The following is a 13,899-nucleotide window of genomic DNA, read 5'->3' on the forward strand; positions in this document are numbered from 1 at the left end:
TGCTTGATCTCAACTCAGAAAACTAGAAGTACACCATCCCATCCACCACTTTCCCGCTGGTATTTTTGCCACTGATCATATATACGTAGGAACAGAGCAGCCTGCACAATAAGCAAGCGTTTGCTCTGAATAGTGAACAAGGCACAATGGCCTGCCCTTGCAGACAGGTCATCTCACTTTGGATATGGGGAATGATAATGAACAACAGGTAGACAGGTTGTCCCCAGATGGAATGAAAAATCACGCTGAAGTAACCCTACCACACATTAAATGCACAACAATGTGAAACAGCAGCTGTAAATTGCCAAAATGTGTATCTGAGAAAATTTAATGCTATTTTTCATTACATTTGGTGTTGTTTTATTCTTTGAAAGCCACGTATGGCTGAAAGGTGGCTAAATCTCTTTCAAAAAACTAAGTTACCCCAAACACACAATGCCAGTTTTAAGGGATGCACTATCAGACAACCTTCCCTTTTCTGTGCAATTGTCTTCATTATGCAGTATCTTCCCTACCAACCTGCCAGTTCTTTGCCGGCTCCCCACCCAAAGGTACTTAGTAATTGCATGGAAATGTATCAATTGTTTTGTTACACATATCTGCCCCAGTGAATGTGAGAATTGTGCTCCATGCAATTACAGATACACACTGCATTACTAAGCCAGAACAGATTGCAGAAGTACATTGATCAGGAGTTGCCAACTTTGGAAGGGCTTGAGGGCTCATTCGAAAACTAGAGGAAATTGTCATGGGCACCATACACAGCAAAACGTAACACACTGGTTACAATAGAGCGCTTCTTTCAAACCAGAGGGGAGGGAGAGTAAAGCACCTTGTAGGCACCAAGGCAGGCCAGGGGGTGGGCAGGGATGTGTGCTTGTGGCAACCCCTGATATTGGCAACCCCTGATATTTATAGCCCCTCCTAAAGCGACAAGTAGTGAGAAGACAAATTTCTGTGTTAAAGGTATATTATAGTGTCTGTGGACACTATGGTGCCCTTAGGAACTCTGTCCCCACCATTTAAAAAAAAATAAAAAAATAAAGTTTTGATTAGGTTAGGTGTAGCCTGTTTTTCCCCAGGTGATGTTGCTTGCTTTTTCGGGTGTGTAGGTGGTTTGCTTTGTTTCAGGTTGTGCTTTGAGCATCACCAGTTTTTCTTATGTGAAATGGGTATCACATGCTACCTACCATCTGTTTCTTATGCCTGCTGGCCCCAAAAACTTGGGGAAGCTCCCATTTTTAAACACAATATTGGCATATTATTGATCTTCTAAACATTCTGTCTCCATTGTTCTTTAAAAGGTTTTCTGAAACAAATTTTGAATGCTTCTGTACTCAGTAAACAGCTAACTAAGTTACAATTCTGATTTGTCCAGTGTGCAAATATATTTGATATACCATCAAGGAAGGGAAGGTTTAAGCCTCTATCTTTCTGGTAATTTCTGCCGGCCTCACAGTTTGAACTTTCAGTATGAATGTATATTCATATACTTATCAACAGATTACCTTCTAAGACATTTAAGAAGTTAAAATCCAAGCTTCTTGTGATTTACATATTTAATGCTTTGGACTTAGCTATGTCCTAATACAACAAAATCCTCGATTTAGGCTGTAATCCCCCTTCTACTGTCTTTTTTCCCTAATAAATTACAGCGAGACAGAAGTATACACGGAAGTGGTGATACACCAGACTTTAAAAGAGGAGTTTCTTTATGCAAAGCTCTTTCAGTACCAGGCCCCTATCTTTAATTCACAAGATTTCAGTGAAGAAAGTCACCATACCTTCAATACTATATAAAAAGGGTTTCTTGATTTTCACATTTTCTCCCATCCCTTGTTTTAGTTTCAGTGCTATTAACGTTTTAGAAAAAATGACTCCTTTATATTTGTCTCAAAATACTCAATTAAATGTTCTTTAATTTTAGAACCCACCCACTTCAATATTATAAAAATTGCAAAAAAATTACCTAACACAATAGTTGATCGGAAAAGGACGTTCCACTGCTGTGGATTCAATGGCCAGGAGTAGGAATTGCTTTACAATCAGAGCATGTCCACTATCGTCCACAGAGAAAGGGGGAAAATCCACTTCTGAGAAGAAATGTACGTCGCCTGTCTTAGTTATTTGGGGGGGGGGGGAGACACATAAGTTTAAAAAACAAACCCAAAATAAAAGTTATCCTAGATGTGCATCCACGGACTGTACACTGGTTTAACCTGACAAACAGTAACAGATAACAGCATTCACTGTAGGTGTGTAGGTAAAACCACATACTTTTTCAAATTTACCTCATGGGTAACCGCCACCACAAGTGACACAGAGAGCATAGGTTTCAAGCAACTGGGCAATGGCAACAGTGTCAGGCATTTATTTCTCTTTGACTGTGCTGCTGCATTGTTTGTCAGCCCAGAAATCTCTACACACACACACACACACACACACACACACACACACACCCCCCTCAGTAAATGGGAAGGGCCCACATGTGTATATACAAAAGAGTACACTAGACTGGTACTATTTCATTCTTTTAGTCTTCCTGTGGGTTACAGCTGACAGGAAGGCTGACCACCACCGAAGCATACAAAACTGTCCTCCATTTTGAATAGTATCCTTCAGAATCAAATTCTACATACATGGCGAATGTACATGAACAAGACAGGCAATTTCAACAAACGTCTTCAGGGATCTGAAGGATAACTAAACACGGTTCGTTCTGAGTGTTTAAAATATTGCCATTTTTAAAATAAAAAATGGCCAAGGCAGCAACAGACACCAAGCAAAAAATTAAACATTATGGGAAAATCAACTCATAAACTGACTTCTTAGAACCTAAGGATGGCTCTGCTAGATCAGACAAAAGGTTCATCTAGTCCAGTATCCTGTATCACACAGAGCTGCCAAATAGACGTCCATGTGCCCGTAAGCACAACACAAGTGTCTTCCTCGACCATAAGTAGCAGCCAACTGAGTTTCGGTGGGCAGAGACACTGGTGCTAATATGTTCAATTACATGTAATCTGAAAGACATGACGTTTCCCGGTTTTGTGTTGGTTGGACGTTAGCAGTTCTGTGCTTGCAGAATACGTTATTCTTTGTGGATTTTGTTGCTCTTGGGCCAAATAAGGCAATATGAATGCAATACAATGTGCCTTTTTAAAATAAAATTTCATTATTGATGTTTGGATTTTCTGAAGTTTTGTCTGAATAATATTTTTTTAAAGTCCCATGTAAAGCCTTGGGTGTTAGGGGCAAAAACCCAAAATATTTTAACCCATTGGCCTTCAACTGGTGGGTTGCAGCCACTACAGGCTTGTATCTTAATAAAAGGTGGGCTGCAATACAAATACGACTGCCATATTCAATATTCAAATTCATGTTTGGGTTAAGAGTGGATCCCAGGTCTTAAAAGGTTGAAGACTACCGTTTTAAATAAACATATAAATCAGGGGTGGGAGGGAATGCTGTCTTTCTAAACAGTAGTATAATGGATCTTCCATCTTCTTTGGGCTGGGTTTAGCTGAGCGATTTAGCAAGAAGCAGCACAATGAGTCCTGATAGTGCAACAGGAACTGTGTGCAGAGGGAGGTCAGGGGAGATTGTTTCCTCAGACAATCTGAAATGCTGCAAGAACAGTTCAAGGAGTACGACTTTGAATTCTGCCCTGCATCTGTCACAAGTCCAATTTCACAAAACTGAGTAAAATTTAAAGCAATACTTTACCAAGCAATTTTGCTTAAAAAAATACTTGTGAACTCAAAAGCAGAGGTCCAAATTAAATCCAAATCAGCATCTGAAATGGGCAGCAAAAATGAAAGTACCTGACCATAGCAACTAAGGTATTCACTTGTAGTCTTTCTTTTTTCTTTTTACTTGCAACCATTAGGAAAAAACCATGGGGTATTCTTTAAGGACTAATTACAAGTGTGCTGGAGCTGATGGAAATATACCTAAAGGTCCAATAAACTTTTGGGCTGGATCCACAAATTGCCTGGCATAAGACAGTCCCCCCCCCCCCAAATCACTTCTACAATTTCCCAACTCAAGCCCCTCAGAGCCCATTCCCCACAATTCTAGAGCACCCCAACCTTCAAAAGCAGCTTTTCAAAGGAGATGCAGTGGAAGTTTGTTGCAGAAGTGAACTTTTGCTTGCACTTCTCTGGTTTCAACTCTGTAGATTTAGTTGATAAACTGAAAGAACAAAGCACTGCTTGTTGCATATGTCATTTTCATATCTACTACATGAGCAAGCAAAGTTTCTATGTTCATATGATGTGTCTTTTTTGGTTTTAATCTTCTATAAGGTCCCAATAAACATGACACAAACTTTTGTAAAAGTTTAGGAATCATCAAGAGTAATCAGCATATTTGTGTTGCAAAATTCTCAAGTCTGTTTGGATTCTTCTGAATAGTAGTACAGAAAATGTTACATTCCTATGAAACAATTAATTTGGAAAATAGTGTTAACAAAAAATCATAATTCTGACAAGTGATCATAATATAATAGAGGGACTAGAGATTCCCATATAGTATCTGCATTTCGTAAATATTTTTTAAAAGTGGGTGGTTTGGGGGCATGAAATCACCCTTTCAACACACAAATTTCCTACAAATTAATAGATGTATTTATTCTTTGACCCATTCTTTGATAATCCTAAAAGTACAGATATGAGGAAGCTATGAAGTAGGCAACCCACTCTTTGAGGGAGAATATCCATACTCCCCTAATAACGTTTATCCCAATTCAGATGCAAATAAATCTAGTCAAGAGGATTATTAGAAAGTTATGAATAGAAATGTCTGTTCCGGTTTCTTCAAAAGCACACAGCAGAATCCTAAATATTTGATTGGCTTGGTATATTTTTCCCTGAACAAAGGGCTGTGTAGGGGGAGGCCTCTGCCATCTTGTGGCTGAGGACAGAAAATACACCAGTAGGTACTCTGTTTCCAGCGATTCCATTTCCGAATCTCTCTGGCTTAGCGCCTTTTTCATTTCTCCTGTGAGTGTCCTGTTCCATTCTTTTCTGTTTTCCAAGTGTATTTAACTACATTGGCTTGATGGCTCAGAGGTTTCATTTCTCTTGCTTATGAGACTGCTATTTTTGTACTTATCCTGTTCTCTGGAATTTATTGTTATTTAGGTTTTTGTATAAGCCTGTATTTCCTGCATGCACCATGTTATGTTACGCTGTTTGACACTGGTCAGTTTCTGTTTGCTTATTCTTTGAGGAAGCAGTCGGCTTGATTGTCCCCTTTCTGTTATGTGTTTTTTGCCCTTTGCCTGAAGCTGGACTTGTTAGAATATGGATTAAGGTCACTGGCAATGAAACACCACCTACTTCCTCAACTAGTGCATTTCCCACCCTTGACCACTAGATGGCCCTTTGTCCGATAAAAACACCTTGCAGGTGAGTACAAATGGTACATTTTACGAAAGCAAAATGCCCATGATATAGGCACACCCCTTTGGGTTGCCATATTTTCAACATGAGATCACATCCCTACAGGATGATTTTCAGAATTCTTCCACAATGCAAAATTACACACAATGTCCTTAGCATCACCCTTTCTGTGTCTAATCTTACCTTTGACTGCAGGAGGCACCAGGATAAGGCCAGTGTCCTAGTTCCACTTACAAAACAGTGTCAGCAGGTTTTAAGTCTTTCTGAAGATCTAACTTCTTAAGCCACATCATGTATGTGCACGAATGACAGGGAAAGGAGAGGAAGTTTGCCACAACACATATATATGGCCTAGTTCTTTTCATTTGCTCCTATACTTTATAAAACATCTAATAAGGACAAATTTATGGTTTAATCAACAGGTTTATGCACATAATATGACACCAAATGAGCATTTTTACTGAACATCTCCTCACATAATACATGAAGCACAAAGGTCACAAGAGCATGCTACTGTATGTCTGAACAATTAGTTTTCCAAAATGATCAGCAAGAATTTGTAAAAATGAAATAGAGTCAATGTTTGTTGTTGCCTTATGCTGTCTTCTGCTAAACCAATATTAAACTGCTGAATAGCACATTTAAAAACCTGTGTTATAACGTTCTTGAATTCCAGGACCCATTTGTGATCCAGGTTCATATAATGCTAATCCATGGTTAACATTATTAAGGTTTATCCAATTACCCATGGCTTATGAACATGGTTTATTAATAGTTAATAAACTATGCTTACGTCACTGGGCCCAGCTCTAATGACCAAATACACCATGGTTTAATAAACTATGCCTTACCATGTGTTTATCTAATTAGTCATTCAAACAAAACCACTTCCAATGTATATTAATGAGGTAAAAAATCATTCTTAAATAAAAAACCTTTAACCTATATTCATTACAAGGTATTGCAAGAATACTTTTGAGTAGCTATAAATGATCAGTTCATTTTAAGTAATGGAAGAGGTTGACTATATACACAACTTTGGTCCCCCCTAAATTAAGATCTATTCAATGGGATCAGTACTCATAGATTCACTGTTTCAAAAAATCTAGTTTAGGTAAATTATATAAGGGCTTAATGAAGACTTAAATGAAGCACTAAAAGAACCCCAAGCACAGAATATTATAGTACCACATTTTTCATAAAAGTATGAATTCTAGTTGTAAAGATTAAAATCTGAAGGGAAAGGAAATCTGATTTCACCAAGTGTTCAACAGCATCCACTATTCTGCAAATTTACTATAGATAGGATAGGAAATATATTTAATCTGAGGCAGTCAGTCCATGTACTATATTAATGAAATCTGTTTGCAATTTTCTTTATGGAAGTGTCTATTTCAGAAAGCATTGTCAATATAATTTCAAACCCTACATTTTAAAATTTGTTTTCCAGATCAACATACCACAGGAAATTATGGTTTCCCATTAAAAGCACAGGCCTTCCATGCACACACAAATACATATTTTTCTTTCACACACCACAGCAGAAGATTGCAAGCTTACCTTCCAATTTCATACTAGACACAGTTTCCTGTGACAAGTTCAGATGAAAAGGGGGAGGAGAATGTGAACCAGAGACTATTGCATGTAATAGGAAGCCCAAGTTTCCTGTTGAATCTAAACACGACTATTGTCTTATTTCATGTTTTTGCCTCATTGTGATGGTTAGACACTGAAATCTCAAAAGCCCTTCATCTTCCCACAGAAAAGCATCACCTTGCTTTGATTTTAAAAAAATTGAATCCATCTTGCCAATAGAACATCTCGATCCATGGTAAAGTGTTTCCTGTTCATTTTCTTATTTTATTTATAAATCTCTTCCTATAAAGTATCTCAAAGTGATTTAAACGTAAGAACATCAACAATAAATTATTTAATCAATTTATAGGGGGCCCCAATACACACTTTTCTAAGCAGTGTAAAAATTATAACATCATGACAATGATGTAAATAAAATGAAAATACATACTGTCACCAAAAATCCAGAATCAAAATATTAGAACAAAATACTGAGCAGTGCAATCTAAATATTGAAGTTTTCAAAAGGTGTCTAAAGCACATCACGGCTGACACCTCTCAGAGGAGAGGGTGTTCCAGGAAATCAGCACCACTGCAGAAAAGAACCAGTTTCTTCATGCCACAAACCACGCTGATCTTATCGCTATGTAACGTCTGAACTGATCTGGATTAGTTCTCAGTTCTTTTTACATCTTTTCACATGCTAAAGCTGGCCAGTCACTCAAGTGGCTTTTATTACAATTTTTTATACAGTCCTTTTCACACCAAACGCAAGGTTTTTAACAAAGCCCTTCTCCAGAGTCATACAGAATTACAAGCTTCCCGGGTTTCCCCCCTACAGGTGGAAGCAGCTACTAGTTGGGTAGAGAACAGGGGTAAAAGGATACTTAACCCTCTCCTTCCTTTGCTGTTTGTCCACCTAAAATTATCCCACTCCCATATGCTTTTCTCCCCAACAGATATAGTTACCACAAGCTTAAATAAATCCAAGAGTTTAAAAAGCCACTGCAGACACACTACAGAAGAAAAGCAATGTGACTGGTTATATCGGTATACTGTAGCTGGATTTACTCCAATAGCCACTGGTGACTAAAACCCTCCTTACCTTCAGTTATATATCTAGCTATATGGAATGTTTGGTGCAGTAATATTAGGTATTAAAGAGCTTCTGAATACTTGTTCCTTATTCAACAGTGGAATCTCAGATCTATCCCCCAGGTGATATGCTCAAGATGTAGATCAGTAACATTTGCTAACATTCTAAATAATTTCCAGTAAAACAATGTGGAAAGTTCATTCCAGAAAGTATGGATGACAATAGCAATGGGGAAAGTGAAAGTGGACACTGTAACAAATGGCTTAACTGTAACGAAACCTTTCAAATACCTTTTTGAAAACATCACTTTTTCAGAACAGACCAAGAACAAGCTTTTATCCAAATGATAACTAAATTAGAAGATATCTGAAGGGGCAATAGCAAAGATCAATAGTTGTACCCCAAAGGTAACATAGAATCAAATAATTTTCAAACTCGTTAGCACAATTTTTGGTTCTCAATTAATGATGAACTAGAAATGTATGTATATTAGCAAAAAGCCTTGGCATATGCAGTTTTCACGTAGGATGTTGCAGAAGCTTCCATGCTGGATTTACACACACACACACACACACACACACACACTGCTTTGAATAAAGGTAAGTTTGAAGGGCCTTAATTGCAAAATCCTAGGTTCAATTCTCTATCTTTTTATGATGAGAACTTAAACTTCCTGCATTAGTTCCCAAATTTTTAAAAAATCACAAAGTATGCAGCCAGTTTCATAAAAAGGAGAAAAGTTCAGGATATACAAGATGACTCACCTGTTTTTCTTGCTTCTAAAAGTATCGTAAAAGTGGCGATTTTTGTATGACCCATCAGAGGATGCTGCAGATACTTCCCTGGCTTTAGAAGCCGAAGCACTGTCTTTTAGTATATTTGCTGTAAACTAACCGTACTAGAGAGTTGGATACAATCAAAAATATTAAGTACATTAGTAGAAATTAATCTAATATGGATAGAAAGTTACATGTTCCTTCTAGACCAGAGTTGCAGCGTGGAGGACTGTTTCAGGATAATCAGTAGTCCTTTCTGTTTGTTATCACTCATGGCATCTTGTGAATAACATTTAGAGGCATACATTTATTTTCCTTTGTTCTAAAAGACTAACACAGCTTTCAGGATTATATAAAATCAACTGGTCAAATGTAAAGTCACCTGAAGTATTTTCTAAGGACGACATCAAACCATGTCCTCCTACTTAAGCAATAGGACGTCCTGTCTTTTTTTCTTCCAGTCCCCACCACACCACCAAAATCTGCTCCAGGGGTCCCCCAACCCTCCAGAACTGATTTTTGGAGGCATGCCGGTAGCTGAAGGGGGGAGGGAAGAAGAGAAGTCGCTTTGTATGCTGGATCTCACCCCAAATTTCTATAGCGCTCCACTATATACTCCTCTAAATGCTTTATAGCAAAAGATACCAAGCTGGAACAAACAAGCAAGAGAGATCAGTATACACACACCGTAAGACAGTTCAAATAATGAACAGTCAGCCCAGATCAATGAACAATTTTCCAGCTTAACACCAAAGTCTGATGACTACATATTTCACCTGCCCCCTCAGTCTGCATGGAGAAACATCAAGTGACCTGCCCTGAACACAGAACTGCATGACTGGGGTGCTACCACCAAGGAGGAGCTAGAAGTTACATAAGGAACACTGAGTTCTTTCAGATAGGCAATAGTAAGACCGCTAGGTTAGGTCTTAACATTCAAACCAAAATATTCTGAATTTGTCCTGTAAAACAAATGCGCCTGTCTTTAGGACAAGAGGTTGCTAGAATTGGGTTATCTGATTCCAACAGGTGCATTTTGTAACTGTTGTAATTTCCAAAATAATTTTCAAGGAATCCTCATATAAAATACATTTCAGTAATCTAATCTAGTGCTTAATGTGGTAGGAATCCAGGACGGTATCACCAATCTAGAGTTTACAAGTCACCAATCCCCACTATCACCTCCAGTTAGGATTAAGTGCCAGTTTATTAATTCTTGCACAGCATGTTAGGCATTCCAATTATGATTCCTAATTGCACTATCTCACTCAAATTTGAGGAAATGGAAATGCTTAATGGTGCCACTAGCATACTGGTAACACTGTAATACTCCAGTGTTATCAGTCTCTTCCAAGAGATCCTGAAGCTGGCTCAATGTCAGCAACTATCACATTCATAAACTAGGATATACTAAAGAATGACCTATTTCCTGCATCTAAAGGATCCAAGGAGGGACTCTTTGTTTTTGGTTTTTTATCTATAAATTGCATCAAGTTAACTGGAGAACCATTCTCCTCAAGGAGATATTCAGTTTTATGGCTTCAACAAGCCTCACTTGACATCTTGAATCAACTAGGAAAAGGTAGGATCCACAACATATGGGAAGGATTTGGCAAGACTCTTGCAAGAACCTTGCAAAACATCCTCAGGCTGTTACAACTGAAATTTATCCAGACCAGTTTTAACTGAGGAGACTTCTGATTTAGGTGCTGTTAAAGAAGAATCCAAGTTGGATGAGATGCAAGAGGTTTTGGTAACCACAGCAGGTTACCAAAAACATCATCAGATGGGGCAGTGGACAAGACAAGTATTACTCAAATCAATTCTACAGGATGGCTTTGCCATTTTCACTGACACAGAGTAAGTTCTTCTAATTTGTGTGTTTGTCAGATTGCATTTCCACTTAAACTGGAAAAGTTGTCCCAACAACTTAATCATTGTATTTCTTCATTATAGTACACCTAACCAGGAGAAAACAGAAAAATCTGATCATAAACATTATTTTATGTTGATTGCATATCCATGAAATCTAAAGTATATTTTGAAGAACAAAACCAGAATGAAAACCATTGGTGTATATTTTGAGATTCATATAATTTAAAAGTTCACAGGTTACAGACTCAAGTAGGAAGATATCCTTAGAGCAGAATCATAATCATGAAATAGAATTCTACGAAATTTTACTTTATTTCAATCCCAGTACAAGATATCCCAATAAAATAATGTGACAGGATAACAGCTCTGTAGTGTACCTACTAACTTAACTTTTAGTTATGGTCAATAAATGTTTTGCTTATTAAAACTTAACACAATGGCCTGGTTCCCATGTCACACAAAGCCAACCCATGGATTAGCATAAATGCATGAGCGTGTAGAATCTGGGAGAGGAGATCCCAGCTGCTTTGCTCTTCCCTGGTTGTTCTACTGCTGTGCCACGCTAAGCCATAGTTTGGGCTCAGTGTGCCACCCGAACACAGGCTTACAGCTCAACCAACACTTTTGCTTTTATTTTGGATACCAAAATGCTCAAACTAGCTTTAAATAAAGTACTGAGTTCTAAAATTCAAAGAAAGTTCACAGAAAACATTAGCTTTCGCTCCAACACTAAAAGCGAAAACTGAAAAGTTTGACATTGATGTTGAAAAACAATTTCAAAACAAAAAGTTATCAAGGAACACGTGGTAACTAAAGTAATAGCTGAACTGCTTTATCTTGCCCATTGTTGTGTTAACTTGTGTGCTGTGGCTTTCTGAGACAGAAGTAGTCATTAGGTCACAAAGTTTACTTGAAGTTTACATGAACTATCACTGGCTTAAGTCGACACCACACTTTCAAATAATAATAATAATAATAATAATAATAATAATAATAATAATAATAATAAAATTTTATTTATATCCGCCCTCCCCAGCCGAAGCCGGGCTCAGGGCGGCTAACAACAATAAAATAATACAACATTCTAAAATCATTTCATTATAAAATTAATTCAAATCAAATTGATGGCAACCATTGGGCTAGAGTTCTGTGAAGATTGCCAAAGGAGGGAGTCAGGCTGTGCCCTGGCCAAAGGCTTGGTGGAACAGCTCTGTCTTGCAGGCCCTGCGGAAGGATGTCAAGTCCCGCAGGGCCCTAGTCTCTTGTGACAGAGCGTTCCACCAGATCGGGGCCACAGCCGAAAAAGCCCTGGCTCTGGTTGAGATACACATGACATGACTTGAGGGGGGTGTCATTTAGCTTTTTTTAAAAAACACATGCAAACTACCTCAGTGAATATAGAGTGAATATATAGTGAATGCTGGAATTAGTAAAATCAATACAATTTTCTACACATTCAAAATTATAGAAAAGCGTTCAGTGTGTGCTCAATAAATGGGAAATTGCCTAAAATCTTGTAAACATCAGAAAATGTAGCTCATTATTATTCCTCCAAGTGTGCTCCACTGAAGATAATGCGGCTCACAACACCAACAGCTGTCTCAAGCCCTTTGAAGCATAATTTCACACATTTACCTAATGAAACCATTTTGTATGAGATCGGGTAGTAGCATTAAAGCAGGAATTCATCCATTAAACTGCATGAATAACTATTTCATCAATTAAAGCGTCCAACAGTCCTGTGGCACCTTAAAGACGAACAGAATTATTATGGCATAAGCCACCATAGTCCACTTCACCAGGGGTTGAGTCACAGATAATACAAGTTGTTGTGGGGTGGGGTGACTGTAAACAGTGAAGTCAGAGGTCATCAGTTGCTTGTGAACCATTTAGTTATTAATATTTTTACTAACAAGGATTTACCTCCTACATCTATTGCTTGCATAGGGTAGAAGAGTAATCTAACATTCTCCAATATAGCCCATTCTCAAGTACCTCATTTTCTAGTGTTGCAACTCTTGAGAAAGTATCAGAAAATGCACCAATAAAATTTTACGCATACAAGTCATTTCTCAAAGAAATTCATCCACATTATCTCTACCTTTCCCTTTTAGAAAGTTGAGAGTAAAATGAGGGCAGGAAAAAGCCATTTGCTCTTACGTTTAAATGGCTATCATCTTCCTGCATTATTTTAATTTCACACCTTCCATATGATGAGGATGGCTGCTTCTTCAGGATCCAAACAGCAGCATACAAATATAAATTCCTGGAACTGATAATCTAGATCAGATTTTATACAAATTTAGTTTATGCAGCACCCATGAAGAGTAAAACAAAACACCCACCCAAAACCAGTATTTCTAAAATGTTACACTGATGAAAATATGGTCACTAGTGTCCTGTCTTGGCCCAGGAATACAGGGTTTTCCTTCTAATTATTTAAAAAGTCCAACACTCATATTGATTTAGCAGAAATAGAAATAGGGGGACAGGTGTTACCACATATTTTGCAAAACCATACTCAGCTCACATAATATACCATACTTATTCAGAAGTACTGGTCTTCCATATAACTCCAACACACTGAGGTTTAATAGAATGTTACCTAACAGTATTCATATGCAAACATGCAATATTTACATTAATGAAAAACATTTTGTAGTATAATCACAGTATTGGTATATAAATATTGGTATATGTCAATAACTTCTCATCCCTCTACTTAATATGAATTGTATAAGTGGAATTCCCAGTATTATTTTGTCCAAGCTTTTGTACATTGTATCTACTTTACACCATGCCTTTAAAAAGCTAGGTAAAGGTTGCACCAACAATCCTATTGAAAATGTGTGTACTTAAATGAAACAACCAAATGCAAACTCATTTTGCCCATGGCAAGAGCTAAACAGCAGCAGTTATGATCATTATCTGTATATATATAGTAAGCCAGCTCCCTATAACATGGAATATATTTTTTCATGCTGTGAGATAAAAAACATATACAGTACTAGTTAAGAGCATTGAAAAAAGTAACTTTATCAAGGAAGGAAAGGTCTTCAAACCTATACTGCCAACTCATATTCTTTATGAATCTTCTGCAAAGGCAACAGCCAACCTACACAATCCATTGAAACCCTTAACTACAGGGCAAAATACTGTTTTAACACACAAT

The 13,899-nt window shown here is 37.6% G+C and overlaps 2 protein-coding genes across 3 annotated transcripts in view; one reads left to right on the forward strand and one right to left on the reverse strand.

Moving 5' to 3' along the window:
• The window catches only part of MPHOSPH8 (M-phase phosphoprotein 8), a gene marked incomplete at its 3' end in the record, with an annotated part of 56,045 nt that overhangs the window by 26,990 nt on the left and 15,156 nt on the right, over positions 1-13,899 (forward strand). The window lies entirely within an intron of this gene.
• PSPC1 (paraspeckle component 1) overlaps positions 1-13,899 on the reverse strand; it is a 57,897-nt gene that overhangs the window by 5,408 nt on the left and 38,590 nt on the right. The window lies entirely within an intron of this gene.

The sequence above is a fragment of the Podarcis pityusensis genome (assembly GCF_964106645.2).
Source record: "Podarcis pityusensis genome assembly, chromosome: 4".
Classification (NCBI taxonomy): domain Eukaryota; kingdom Metazoa; phylum Chordata; class Lepidosauria; order Squamata; family Lacertidae; genus Podarcis; species Podarcis pityusensis.